The sequence below is a fragment of the Taudactylus pleione genome, unplaced genomic scaffold, assembly GCF_031769625.1.
Source record: "Taudactylus pleione unplaced genomic scaffold, aTauple2 ptg001092l, whole genome shotgun sequence".
In the NCBI taxonomy this organism is placed as follows: domain Eukaryota; kingdom Metazoa; phylum Chordata; class Amphibia; order Anura; family Myobatrachidae; genus Taudactylus; species Taudactylus pleione.
This window is the reverse complement of record NW_028285493.1, coordinates 575001-587753: the sequence shown is the minus strand read 5'-3', so window position 1 is coordinate 587753 and position 12753 is coordinate 575001. Positions and strand designations below refer to the sequence as shown.

The 12753-nt window shown below is 47.1% G+C and overlaps 1 protein-coding gene across 5 annotated transcripts in view; it reads right to left on the bottom strand.

The window, feature by feature from the left end:
* Window positions 1-12753, bottom strand: part of LOC148453761 (RNA-binding protein Nova-2-like) — a 108610-nt gene that overhangs the window by 53609 nt on the left and 42248 nt on the right. The window lies entirely within an intron of this gene.

The following is a 12753-nucleotide window of genomic DNA, read 5'->3' as shown; positions in this document are numbered from 1 at the left end:
GGAATATAGAGTGTAAGCAGCACTGGGGCAGGGAGTGATGTGACCCCTAGTGTGTATGTGTGTGACCATGTGATGGGGAATATAGAGTGTAAGCACTGGGGCAGGGAGTGATGTGATCCCTAGTGTGTATGTGTGTGACCATGTGATGGAGAATATAGAGTGTAAGCACTGGGGCAGGGAGTGATGTGACCCCCTAGTGTGTATGTATGTGACCATGTGATGGGGAATATAGAGTGTAAGCACTGGGGCAGGGAGTGATGTGACCCCTAGTGTGTATGTGTGTGACCATGTGATGGGGAATATAGAGTGTAAGCACTGGGGCAGGGAGTGATGTGACCCCTAGTGTGTATGTGTGGGAATATAGAGTGTAAGCACTGGGGCAGTGAGTGATGTGACCCCCTAGTGTGTATGTATGTGACCATGTGATGGGGAATATAGAGTGTAAGCTGCACTGGGGCAGGGAGTGATGTGACCCCTAGTGTGTATGTGTGTGACCATGTGATGGGGAATATAGAGTGTAAGCACTGGGGCAGGGAGTGATGTGACCCCCTAGTGTGTATGTGTGTGACTATGTGATGGGGAATATAGAGTGTAAGCACTGGGGCAGGGAGTGATGTGACCCCTAGTGTGTATGTGTGACCATGTGATGGGGAATATAGAGTGTAAGCACTGGGGCAGGGAGTGATGTGACCCCTAGTGTGTATGTGTGTGACCATGTGATGGGGAATATAGAGTGTAAGCTGCACTGGGGCAGGGAGTGATGTGACCCCCTAGTGTGTATGTATGTGACCATGTGATGGGGAATATAGAGTGTAAGCTGCACTGGGGCAGGGAGTGATGTGACCCCCTAGTGTGTATGTGTGTGACCATGTGATGGGGAATATAGAGTGTAAGCACTGGGGCAGGGAGTGATGTGACCCCTAGTGTGTATGTGTGTGACCATGTGATGGGGAATATATACAGTATAAGCACTGGGGCAGGGAGTGATGTGACCCCCAGTGTGTATGTGTGTGACCATGTGATGGGGAATATAGAGTGTAAGCACTGGGGCAGGGAGTGATGTGACCCCTAGTGTGTATGTGTGTGACCATGTGATGGGGAATATAGAGTGTAAGCACTGGGGCAGGGAGTGATGTGACCCCCTAGTGTGTATGTGTGACCATGTGATGGGGAATATAGAGTGTAAGCACTGGGGCAGGGAGTGATGTGACCTCTAGTGTAAATGTGTGTGACCATGTGATGGGGAATATAGAGTGTAAGCACTGGGGCAGGGAGTGATGTGACCCCTAGTGTGTATGTGTGTGACCATGTGATGGGGAATATAGAGTGTAAGCACTGGGGCAGGGAGTGATGTGACCCCTAGTGTCTATGTGTGTGACCATGTGATGGGGAATATAGAGTGTAAGCACTGGGGCAGGGAGTGATGTGACCTCTAGTGTAAATGTGTGTGACCATGTGATGGGGAATATAGAGTGTAAGCACTGGGGCAGGGAGTGATGTGACCCCTAGTGTGTATGTGTGTGACCATGTGATGGGGAATATAGAGTGTAAGCTGCACTGGGGCAGGGAGTGATGTGACCCTTAGTGTGTATGTGTTGGAATATAGAGTGTAAGCACTGGGGCAGGGAGTGATGTGACCCCTAGTGTGTATGTGTGTGACCATGTGATGGGGAATATAGAGTGTAAGCAGCACTGGGGCAGGGAGTGATGTGACCTCTAGTGTGTATGTGTGTGACCATGTGATGGGGAATATAGAGTGTAAGCACTGGGGCAGGGAGTGATGTGACCCCTAGTGTGTATGTGTGTGACCATGTGATGGGGAATATAGAGTGCAAGCACTGGGGCAGGGAGTGATGTGACCTCTAGTGTGTATGTGTGTGACCATGTGATGGGGAATATAGAGTGTAAGCACTGGGGCAGGGAGTGATGTGACCCCTAGTGTGTATGTGTGTGACCATGTGATGGGGAATATAGAGTGTAAGCACTGGGGCAGGGAGTGATGTGACCCCTAGTGTGTATGTGTGTGACCATGTGATGGGGAATATAGAGTGTAAGCACTGGGGCAGGGAGTGATGTGACCCCTAGTGTGTATGTGTGTGACCATGTGATGGGGAATATAGAGTGTAAGCACTGGGGCAGGGAGTGATGTGACCCCTAGTGTGTATGTGTGTGACCATGTGATGGGGAATATAGAGTGTAAGCACTGGGGCAGGGAGTGATGTGACCCCTAGTGTGTATGTGTGTGACCATGTGATGGGGAATATAGAGTGTAAGCACTGGGGCAGGGAGTGATGTGACCCCTAGTGTGTATGTGTGTGACCATGTGATGGGGAATATAGAGTGTAAGCAGCACTGGGGCAGGGAGTGATGTGACCCCTAGTGTGTATGTGTGTGACCATGTGATGGGGAATATAGAGTGTAAGCAGCACTGGGGCAGGGAGTGATGTGACCCCTAGTGTGTATGTGTGTGAGCATGTGATGGGGAATATAGAGTGTAAGCACTGGGGCAGGGAGTGATGTGACCCCTAGTGTGTATGTGTGTGACCATGTGATGGGGAATATAGAGTGTAAGCTGCACTGGGGCAGGGAGTGATGTGACCCCTAGTGTGTATGTGTGTGACCATGTGATGGGGAATATAGAGTGTAAGCAGCACTGGGGCAGGGAGTGATGTGACCCCTAGTGTGTATGTGTGTGACCATGTGATGGGGAATATAGAGTGTAAGCACTGGGGCAGGGAGTGATGTGACCCCCAATGTGTATGTGTGTGACCATGTGATGGGGAATATAGAGTGTAAGCACTGGGGCAGGGAGTGATGTGACCCCTAGTGTGTATGTGTGTGACCATGTGATGGGGAATATAGAGTGTAAGCACTGGGGCAGGGAGTGATGTGACCCCTAGTGTGTATGTGTGTGACCATGTGATGGGGAATATAGAGTGTAAGCACTGGGGCAGGGAGTGATGTGACCCCCTAGTGTGTATGTGTGTGACCATGTGATGGAGAATATAGAGTGTAAGCACTGGGGCAGGGAGTGATGTGACCCACTAGTGTGTATGTATGTGACCATGTGATGGGGAATATAGAGTGTAAGCACTGGGGCAGGGAGTGATGTGACCCCTAGTGTGTATGTGTGTGACCATGTGATGGGGAATATAGAGTGTAAGCACTGGGGCAGGGAGTGATGTGACCCCCTAGTGTGTATGTGTGTGACCATGTGATGGAGAATATAGAGTGTAAGCACTGGGGCAGGGAGTGATGTGACCCCCTAGTGTGTATGTATGTGACCATGTGATGGGGAATATAGAGTGTAAGCACTGGGGCAGGGAGTGATGTGACCCCTAGTGTGTATGTGTGTGACCATGTGATGGGGAATATAGAGTGTAAGCACTGGGGCAGGGAGTGATGTGACCCCTAGTGTGTATGTGTGGGAATATAGAGTGTAAGCACTGGGGCAGTGAGTGATGTGACCCCCTAGTGTGTATGTATGTGACCATGTGATGGGGAATATAGAGTGTAAGCTGCACTGGGGCAGGGAGTGATGTGACCCCTAGTGTGTATGTGTGTGACCATGTGATGGGGAATATAGAGTGTAAGCACTGGGGCAGGGAGTGATGTGACCCCCTAGTGTGTATGTGTGTGACTATGTGATGGGGAATATAGAGTGTAAGCACTGGGGCAGGGAGTGATGTGACCCCTAGTGTGTATGTGTGACCATGTGATGGGGAATATAGAGTGTAAGCACTGGGGCAGGGAGTGATGTGACCCCTAGTGTGTATGTGTGTGACCATGTGATGGGGAATATAGAGTGTAAGCTGCACTGGGGCAGGGAGTGATGTGACCCCCTAGTGTGTATGTATGTGACCATGTGATGGGGAATATAGAGTGTAAGCACTGGGGCAGGGAGTGATGTGACCCCTAGTGTGTATGTGTGTGACCATGTGATGGGGAATATAGAGTGTAAGCACTGGGGCAGGGAGTGATGTGACCCCTAGTGTGTATGTGTGTGACCATGTGATGGGGAATATATACAGTATAAGCACTGGGGCAGGGAGTGATGTGACCCCCAGTGTGTATGTGTGTGACCATGTGATGGGGAATATAGAGTGTAAGCACTGGGGCAGGGAGTGATGTGACCCCCTAGTGTGTATGTGTGTGACCATGTGATGGGGAATATAGAGTGTAAGCACTGGGGCAGGGAGTGATGTGACCCCTAGTGTGTATGTGTGTGACCATGTGATGGGGAATATAGAGTGTAAGCACTGGGGCAGGGAGTGATGTGACCCCCTAGTGTGTATGTGTGTGACCATGTGATGGAGAATATAGAGTGTAAGCACTGGGGCAGGGAGTGATGTGACCCCCTAGTGTGTATGTATGTGACCATGTGATGGGGAATATAGAGTGTAAGCACTGGGGCAGGGAGTGATGTGACCCCTAGTGTGTATGTGTGTGACCATGTGATGGGGAATATAGAGTGTAAGCACTGGGGCAGGGAGTGATGTGACCCCTAGTGTGTATGTGTGTGACCATGTGATGGGGAATATATACAGTATAAGCACTGGGGCAGGGAGTGATGTGACCCCCAGTGTGTATGTGTGTGACCATGTGATGGGGAATATAGAGTGTAAGCACTGGGGCAGGGAGTGATGTGACCCCCTAGTGTGTATGTGTGTGACCATGTGATGGGGAATATAGAGTGTAAGCACTGGGGCAGGGAGTGATGTGACCCCTAGTGTGTATGTGTGTGACCATGTGATGGGGAATATAGAGTGTAAGCACTGGGGCAGGGAGTGATGTGACCCCCTAGTGTGTATGTGTGTGACCATGTGATGGAGAATATAGAGTGTAAGCACTGGGGCAGGGAGTGATGTGACCCCCTAGTGTGTATGTATGTGACCATGTGATGGGGAATATAGAGTGTAAGCACTGGGGCAGGGAGTGATGTGACCCCTAGTGTGTATGTGTGTGACCATGTGATGGGGAATATAGAGTGTAAGCACTGGGGCAGGGAGTGATGTGACCCCTAGTGTGTATGTGTGGGAATATAGAGTGTAAGCACTGGGGCAGTAAGTGATGTGACCCCCTAGTGTGTATGTATGTGACCATGTGATGGGGAATATAGAGTGTAAGCTGCACTGGGGCAGGGAGTGATGTGACCCCTAGTGTGTATGTGTGTGACCATGTGATGGGGAATATAGAGTGTAAGCACTGGGGCAGGGAGTGATGTGACCCCCTAGTGTGTATGTGTGTGACTATGTGATGGGGAATATAGAGTGTAAGCACTGGGGCAGGGAGTGATGTGACCCCTAGTGTGTATGTGTGACCATGTGATGGGGAATATAGAGTGTAAGCTGCACTGGGGCAGGGAGTGATGTGACCCCCTAGTGTGTATGTATGTGACCATGTGATGGGGAATATAGAGTGTAAGCACTGGGGCAGGGAGTGATGTGACCCCTAGTGTGTATGTGTGTGACCATGTGATGGGGAATATAGAGTGTAAGCACTGGGGCAGGGAGTGATGTGACCCCTAGTGTGTATGTGTGTGACCATGTGATGGGGAATATATACAGTATAAGCACTGGGGCAGGGAGTGATGTGACCCCCAGTGTGTATGTGTGTGACCATGTGATGGGGAATATAGAGTGTAAGCACTGGGGCAGGGAGTGATGTGACCCCTAGTGTGTATGTGTGTGACCATGTGATGGGGAATATAGAGTGTAAGCACTGGGGCAGGGAGTGATGTGACCCCCTAGTGTGTATGTGTGTGACCATGTGATGGGGAATATAGAGTGTAAGCACTGGGGCAGGGAGTGATGTGACCCCCTAGTGTGTGTATGTGTGACCATGTGATGGGGAATATGTGTGCACTATATAAATAACTGGTAATAAATAAAATAATAAATAAAAAGAAGCAGCACTGTACACACAGGGAATATAGGCCATCTCTGTATATACACAGAAGCAGCACTGTACACACATGGAATATAGGCCATCTCTGTATATACACAGAAGCAGCACTGTACACACACGGAATAAAGGCCATTTCTGTATATACACAGAAGCAGCACTGTACACACACGGAATATAGGCCATCTCTGTATATACACACAGAAGCAGGACTGTACACACATGGAATATAGGCCATCTCTGTATATGCACAGAAGCAGCACTGTACACACATGGAATATAGGCCATCTCTGTATATGCACAGAAGCAGCACTGTACACACAGGGAATATAGGCCATCTCTGTATATGCACAGAAGCAGGACTGTACACACAGGGAATATAGGCCATCTCTGTATATGCACAGAAGCAGCACTGTACACACATGGAATATAGGCCATCTCTGTATATGCACAGAAGCAGCACTGTACACACAGGGAATATAGGCCATCTCTGTATATGCACAGAAGCAGCACTGTACACACACGTAATATAGGCCATCTCTGTATATACACAGAAGCAGCACTGTACACACACGGAATATAGGCCATCTCTGTATATGCACAGAAGCAGCACTGCACACACATGGAATATAGGCCATCTCTGTATATGCACAGAAGCAGCACTGTACACACATGGAATATAGGCCATCTCTGTATATACACAGAAGCAGCACTGTACACACACGGAATAAAGGCCATCTCTGTATATTCACAGAAGCAGCACTGTACACACAGGGAATATAGGCCATCTCTGTATATACACACAGAAGCAGCACTGTACACACATGGAATATAGGCCATCTCTGTATATGCACAGAAGCAGCACTGTACACACATGGAATATAGGCCATCTCTGTATATGCACAGAAGCAGCACTGTACACACAGGGAATATAGGCCATTTCTGTATATGCACACAGAAGCAGGACTGTACACACAGGGAATATAGGCCATCTCTGTATATACACAGAAGCAGGACTGTACACACATGGAATATAGGCCATCTCTGTATATGCACAGAAGCAGCACTGTACACACACGGAATATAGGCCATCTCTGTATATGCACAGAAGCAGCACTGTACACACAGGGAATATAGGCCATCTCTGTATATACACAGAAGCAGCACTGTACACACACGGAATATAGGCCATCTCTGTATATACACACAGAAGCAGCACTGTACACACACGGAATATAGGCCATCTCTGTATATACACACAGAAGCAGCACTATACACACAGGGAATATAGGCCATCTCTGTATATACACAGAAGCAGCACTGTACACACACGGAATATAGGCCATCTCTGTATATGCACAGAAGCAGCACTGTACACACATGGAATATAGGCCATCTCTGTATATACACAGAAGCAGGACTGTACACACATGGAATATAGGCCATCTCTGTATATACACAGAAGCAGCACTGTACACACACGGAATATAGGCCATCTCTGTATATGCACAGAAGCAGCACTGTACACACATGGAATATAGGCCATCTCTGTATATGCACAGAAGCAGGACTGTACACACATGGAATATAGGCCATCTCTGTATATGCACAGAAGCAGCACTGTACACACATGGAATATAGGCAATTTCTGTATATGCACAGAAGCAGCACTGTACACACACGGAATATAGGCCATCTCTGTATATACACACAGAAGCAGCACTGTACACACATGGAATATAGGCCATCTCTGTATATACACACAGAAGCAGCACTGTACACACATGGAATATAGGCCATCTCTGTATATGCACAGAAGCAGCACTGTACACACATGGAATATAGGCAATTTCTGTATATGCACAGAAGCAGCACTGTACACACATGGAATATAGGCCATCTCTGTATATGCACAGAAGCAGCACTGTACACACAGGGAATATAGGCCATCTCTGTATATGCACAGAAGCAGGACTGTACACACATGGAATATAGGCCATCTCTGTATATGCACAGAAGCAGGACTGTACACACATGGAATATAGGCCATCTCTGTATATGCACAGAAGCAGGACTGTACACACATGGAATATAGGCCATCTCTGTATATACACAGAAGCAGCACTGTACACACATGGAATATAGGCCATCTCTGTATATGCACAGAAGCTGCATAGGCTGAGCCCAGAAGATCGGTGGGCCCTGCTAATGAGAAGTGTACCATCATAGGCAGTAGCGTCCCTACTTCTTGTTACCTGGTGCGGGTGGGGTTGGGCAGGCTTGTTCTTGTGGGTGGGGGCAGGCCCATGCGGCCCGAAGCCCCGCTTCTTGTCACTCCGGAGGTTCCGGAGATGCGCACTGCCCCCTGGGCCCAGTCTGTTTGCAGTGCTGGCTTCCTCACTGAGTCACGTAATGCTACAATGCAGCACCCAGCTCTTGTCACTGAGGAGTCAGGATTTTTTGGTCAACCCTCGGCGGGTGACACCTGGGTGTGTTCTGCAGCCCCCGTACCACCTTTGTGACACCACTGATCATAGAGGAGGGGGAGACAGACAGGGGTGACACAGAGGGGAGAGACAGTGAGTGATGAGCATAGAGCGGTGGGATAGGATGAGAGCTTACACTCTATAGGGGAGGGGGAGACACAGGGGAGACACAGAGGGGAGAGACAGTGAGTGAGAAGCATAGAGTGGTGGGATAGGAGGAGAGCTTACACTCTATAGGGGAGGGGGAGACACAGAGGGGAGAGACAATGAGTGAGGAGCATAGAGCGGTGGGTTAGGATGAGAGCTTACACTCTATAGAGGAGGGGGAGACACAGAGAGGAGACACAGAGAGGAGAGACTAAGTAGAGCGGTGGGTTAGGATGAGAACAATAATTTAACAATCCCTCTAAACCCGCTATTGTATTGTATTGTATTGTATGCAGAATTAAATTCATAAGCAAAAAAAAGAGCCAAGAACCCAAATATCAGATTGTTATTTAGAATTAGTGCAATGCTGGTTACACATTAGAATTAGTGCAATGCTGGGTACACATTAGAATTAGTGCAATGCTGGGTACACATTAGAATTAGTGCAATGCTGGGTACACATTAGAATTAGTGCAATGCTGGGTACACATTAGAATTAGTGCAATGCTGGGTACACATTAGAATTAGTGCAATGCTGGTTACACATTAGAATTAGTGCAATGCTGGGTACACATTAGAATTAGTGCAATGCTGGGTACACATTAGAATTAGTGCAATGCTGGGTACACATTAGAATTAGTGCAATGCTGGGTACACATTAGAATTAGTGCAATGCTGGGTACACATTAGAATTAGTGCAATGCTGGTTACACATTAGAATTAGTGCAATGCTGGTTACACATTAGAATTAGTGCAATGCTGGGTACACATTAGAATTAGTGCAATGCTGGGTACACATTAGAATTAGTGCAATGCTGGGTACACATTAGAATTAGTGCAATGCTGGGTACACATTAGAATTAGTGCAATGCTGGGTACACATTAGAATTAGTGCAATGCTGGGTACACATTAGAATTAGTGCAATGCTGGGTACACATTAGAATTAGTGCAATGCTGGGTACACATTAGAATTAGTGCAATGCTGGGTACACATTAGAATTAGTGCAATGCTGGTTACACATTAGAATTAGTGCAATGCTGGGTACACATTAGAATTAGTGCAATGCTGGGTACACATTAGAATTAGTGCAATGCTGGGTACACATTAGAATTAGTGCAATGCTGGGTACACATTAGAATTAGTGCAATGCTGGGTACACATTAGAATTAGTGCAATGCTGGGTACACATTAGAATTAGTGCAATGCTGGTTACACATTAGAATTGGTGCAATGCTGGTTACACATTAGAATTAGTGCAATGCTGGTTACACATTAGAATTAGTGCAATGCTGGGTACACATTAGAATTAGTGCAATGCTGGGTACACATTAGAATTAGTGCAATGCTGGGTACACATTAGAATTAGTGCAATGCTGGGTACACATTAGAATTAGTGCAATGCTGGGTACACATTAGAATTAGTGCAATGCTGGGTACACATTAGAATTAGTGCAATGCTGGGTACACATTAGAATTAGTGCAATGCTGGGTACACATTAGAATTAGTGCAATGCTGGGTACACATTAGAATTAGTGCAATGCTGGGTACACAACACATTAGAATTAGTGCAATGCTGGGTACACATTAGAATTAGTGCAATGCTGGGTACACATTAGAATTAGTGCAGTGCTGGGTACACATTAGAATTAGTGCAATGCTGGGTACACATTAGAATTAGTGCAATGCTGGTTACACATTAGAATTAGTGCAATGCTGGTTACACATTAGAATTAGTGCAATGCTGGTTACACATTAGAATTAGTGCAATGCTGGGTACACATTAGAATTAGTGCAATGCTGGGTACACATTAGAATTAGTGCAATGCTGGTTACACATTAGAATTGGTGCAATGCTGGTTACACATTAGAATTAGTGCAATGCTGGTTACACATTAGAATTAGTGCAATGCTGGTTACACATTAGAATTAGTGCAATGCTGGTTACACATTAGAATTAGTGCAATGCTGGGTACACATTAGAATTAGTGCAATGCTGGGTACACATTAGAATTAGTGCAATGCTGGGTACACATTAGACGATCCAGGATCGTGGCCGACGGGGTGACCAATGTAATGATACATTGGTCGCCATACACACAGAACGATATAGTGCGTGACCGCGAGATACATTGTTCAGTGGCTGCATCCAGGAGCATACCATCACCCGCCGGATTGTCACATCTGCTGTTCTCTATGGCAAAGAGCTGGCGACCCGCAGGAGCGCGCTCACATTAGACAATGTGCCCGATATATCCTTCTGATCCGCGTGAAAACGATATATTGTATAATGTGTACCCAGTGTAAGAGATTGAGGATGTACATTCAGGTTTTGTATTCTGGTGTCAGCCCAATGAGGTAATATCGTCCCCTAACACAGGAACCTGCTGGGCGTCATTCTCTCAGCTGCAAAAGGGTTCATGGAGGAGAAGATTTATGGCCAAACAATGCAGTAATTACCATAGTATAACAAATGTATAGCCATACCAGTGTACAGGGGCACACAGAAATGATACATAGGAATGATTTCATTCTAATGTTTATAACATGAATATAGAAGACGTTGGTGAGTTTATCATGCAGAGATCGGATCTTATGTGTTATAGGCAGGAGACCATTCCCATGCTGGAAATACTGTATATTCTATTTTGTTCAGAATTCCATCATATAAGACTAAGTAATGAAAAAGAATGTATCACCTACATCAAAGGCCTATGTGGGGCCGAATGACAGAATACAGGGCCTGGATCAGATTTGGGAATAGAGATAAGGCCCCCATACACTATCTGAAGGATTGCCGGATCCTGCGATAGGATCGCAAACGCAGTTCCGGAGGCCATCGATGTTCAGCGATCCGTCTGTGGGTCACAATCATATTTATCAGCAAATTTGTGTAATCAAACATGTTGTTTATCACCAATCCAGAGATGCCATGTTACAGGATCGCGGCAATCCATCGCTAGTGTAACTCTATACCGGACAAATCATGTTGCAATGTAAGGGGGGCAGATACATTCATATTACTGCATGCAGGGTAATTACTGGCTGCCTCTGTATGTACTGTAGCCCACACATGCTGGACAGCTTTATTATTACACTGCAATGTACATTACAGCTTGGACACCTCCCTCCCAAATCTAACGCTCTGGACATGTTACATCTGCTCTCCCCCCAGTGCAGCCTGCTGGGTACAGACTGGCAGATAGATTGGGCGACCAATTGATCAGCCAATATATCTTGTGTGCGACGGCCAGAGTGTACCAGCGATATGTCTGTGTACGACGTCGTTCACAGACATATCGCGTCGGCTGTGCTGCACAGCCAATGCCCAATATATCTGCAGATACAGTATATCGGGGCATCGTGTGGTGTGTATGGGTGGTGTGCCGTCCGCCCGTATACTAGCTGCAGATACAGTATATCGGGGCACCGTGTGGTGTGTATGGGTGGTGTGCCATCCGCCTGTATACTAGCTGCAGATACAGTATATCGGGGCACTGTGTGGTGTGTATGGGTGGTGTGCCATCCGCCTGTATACTAGCTGCAGATACAGTATATCGGGGCACTGTGTGGTGTGTATGGGTGGTGTGCCATCCGCCTGTATACTAGCTGCAGATACAGTATATCGGGGCACCGTGTGGTGTGTATGGGTGGTGTGCCATCCGCCTGTATACTAGCTGCAGAGGCTGTGGGGAGGGACACGACCTCCGGCCAGCAGGACCCGCAGCCAGATGGTGGTTGGTCCGTGTGTATGAACAACCATCATCGGCAGATATATCTGTTAGGTGTGTACCCAGCTTTACTTGCTCACTATTCCCAAATCTGAATCAGGCCCACAGACCAATCAATGTCTATAGATGAAACGGCAACTGTCCTGTGAGTCCCCAGTTCTGCATTGTCTTTGTTGAAAACATTTACAATGTGAAATGATACATAGGACTGTGACACAACGTGAAATGATACATAGGACTGTGACACAACGTGAAATGATACATAGGACTGTGACACAACGTGAAATGATACATAGGACTGTGACACAACGTGAAATGATACATAGGACTGTGACACAACGTGAAATGATACATAGGACTGTGACACAACGTGAAATGATACATAGGACTGTGACACAACGTGAAATGATACATAGGACTGTGACACAACGTGAAATGATACATAGGACTGTGACACAACGTGAAATGATACATAGGACTGTGAC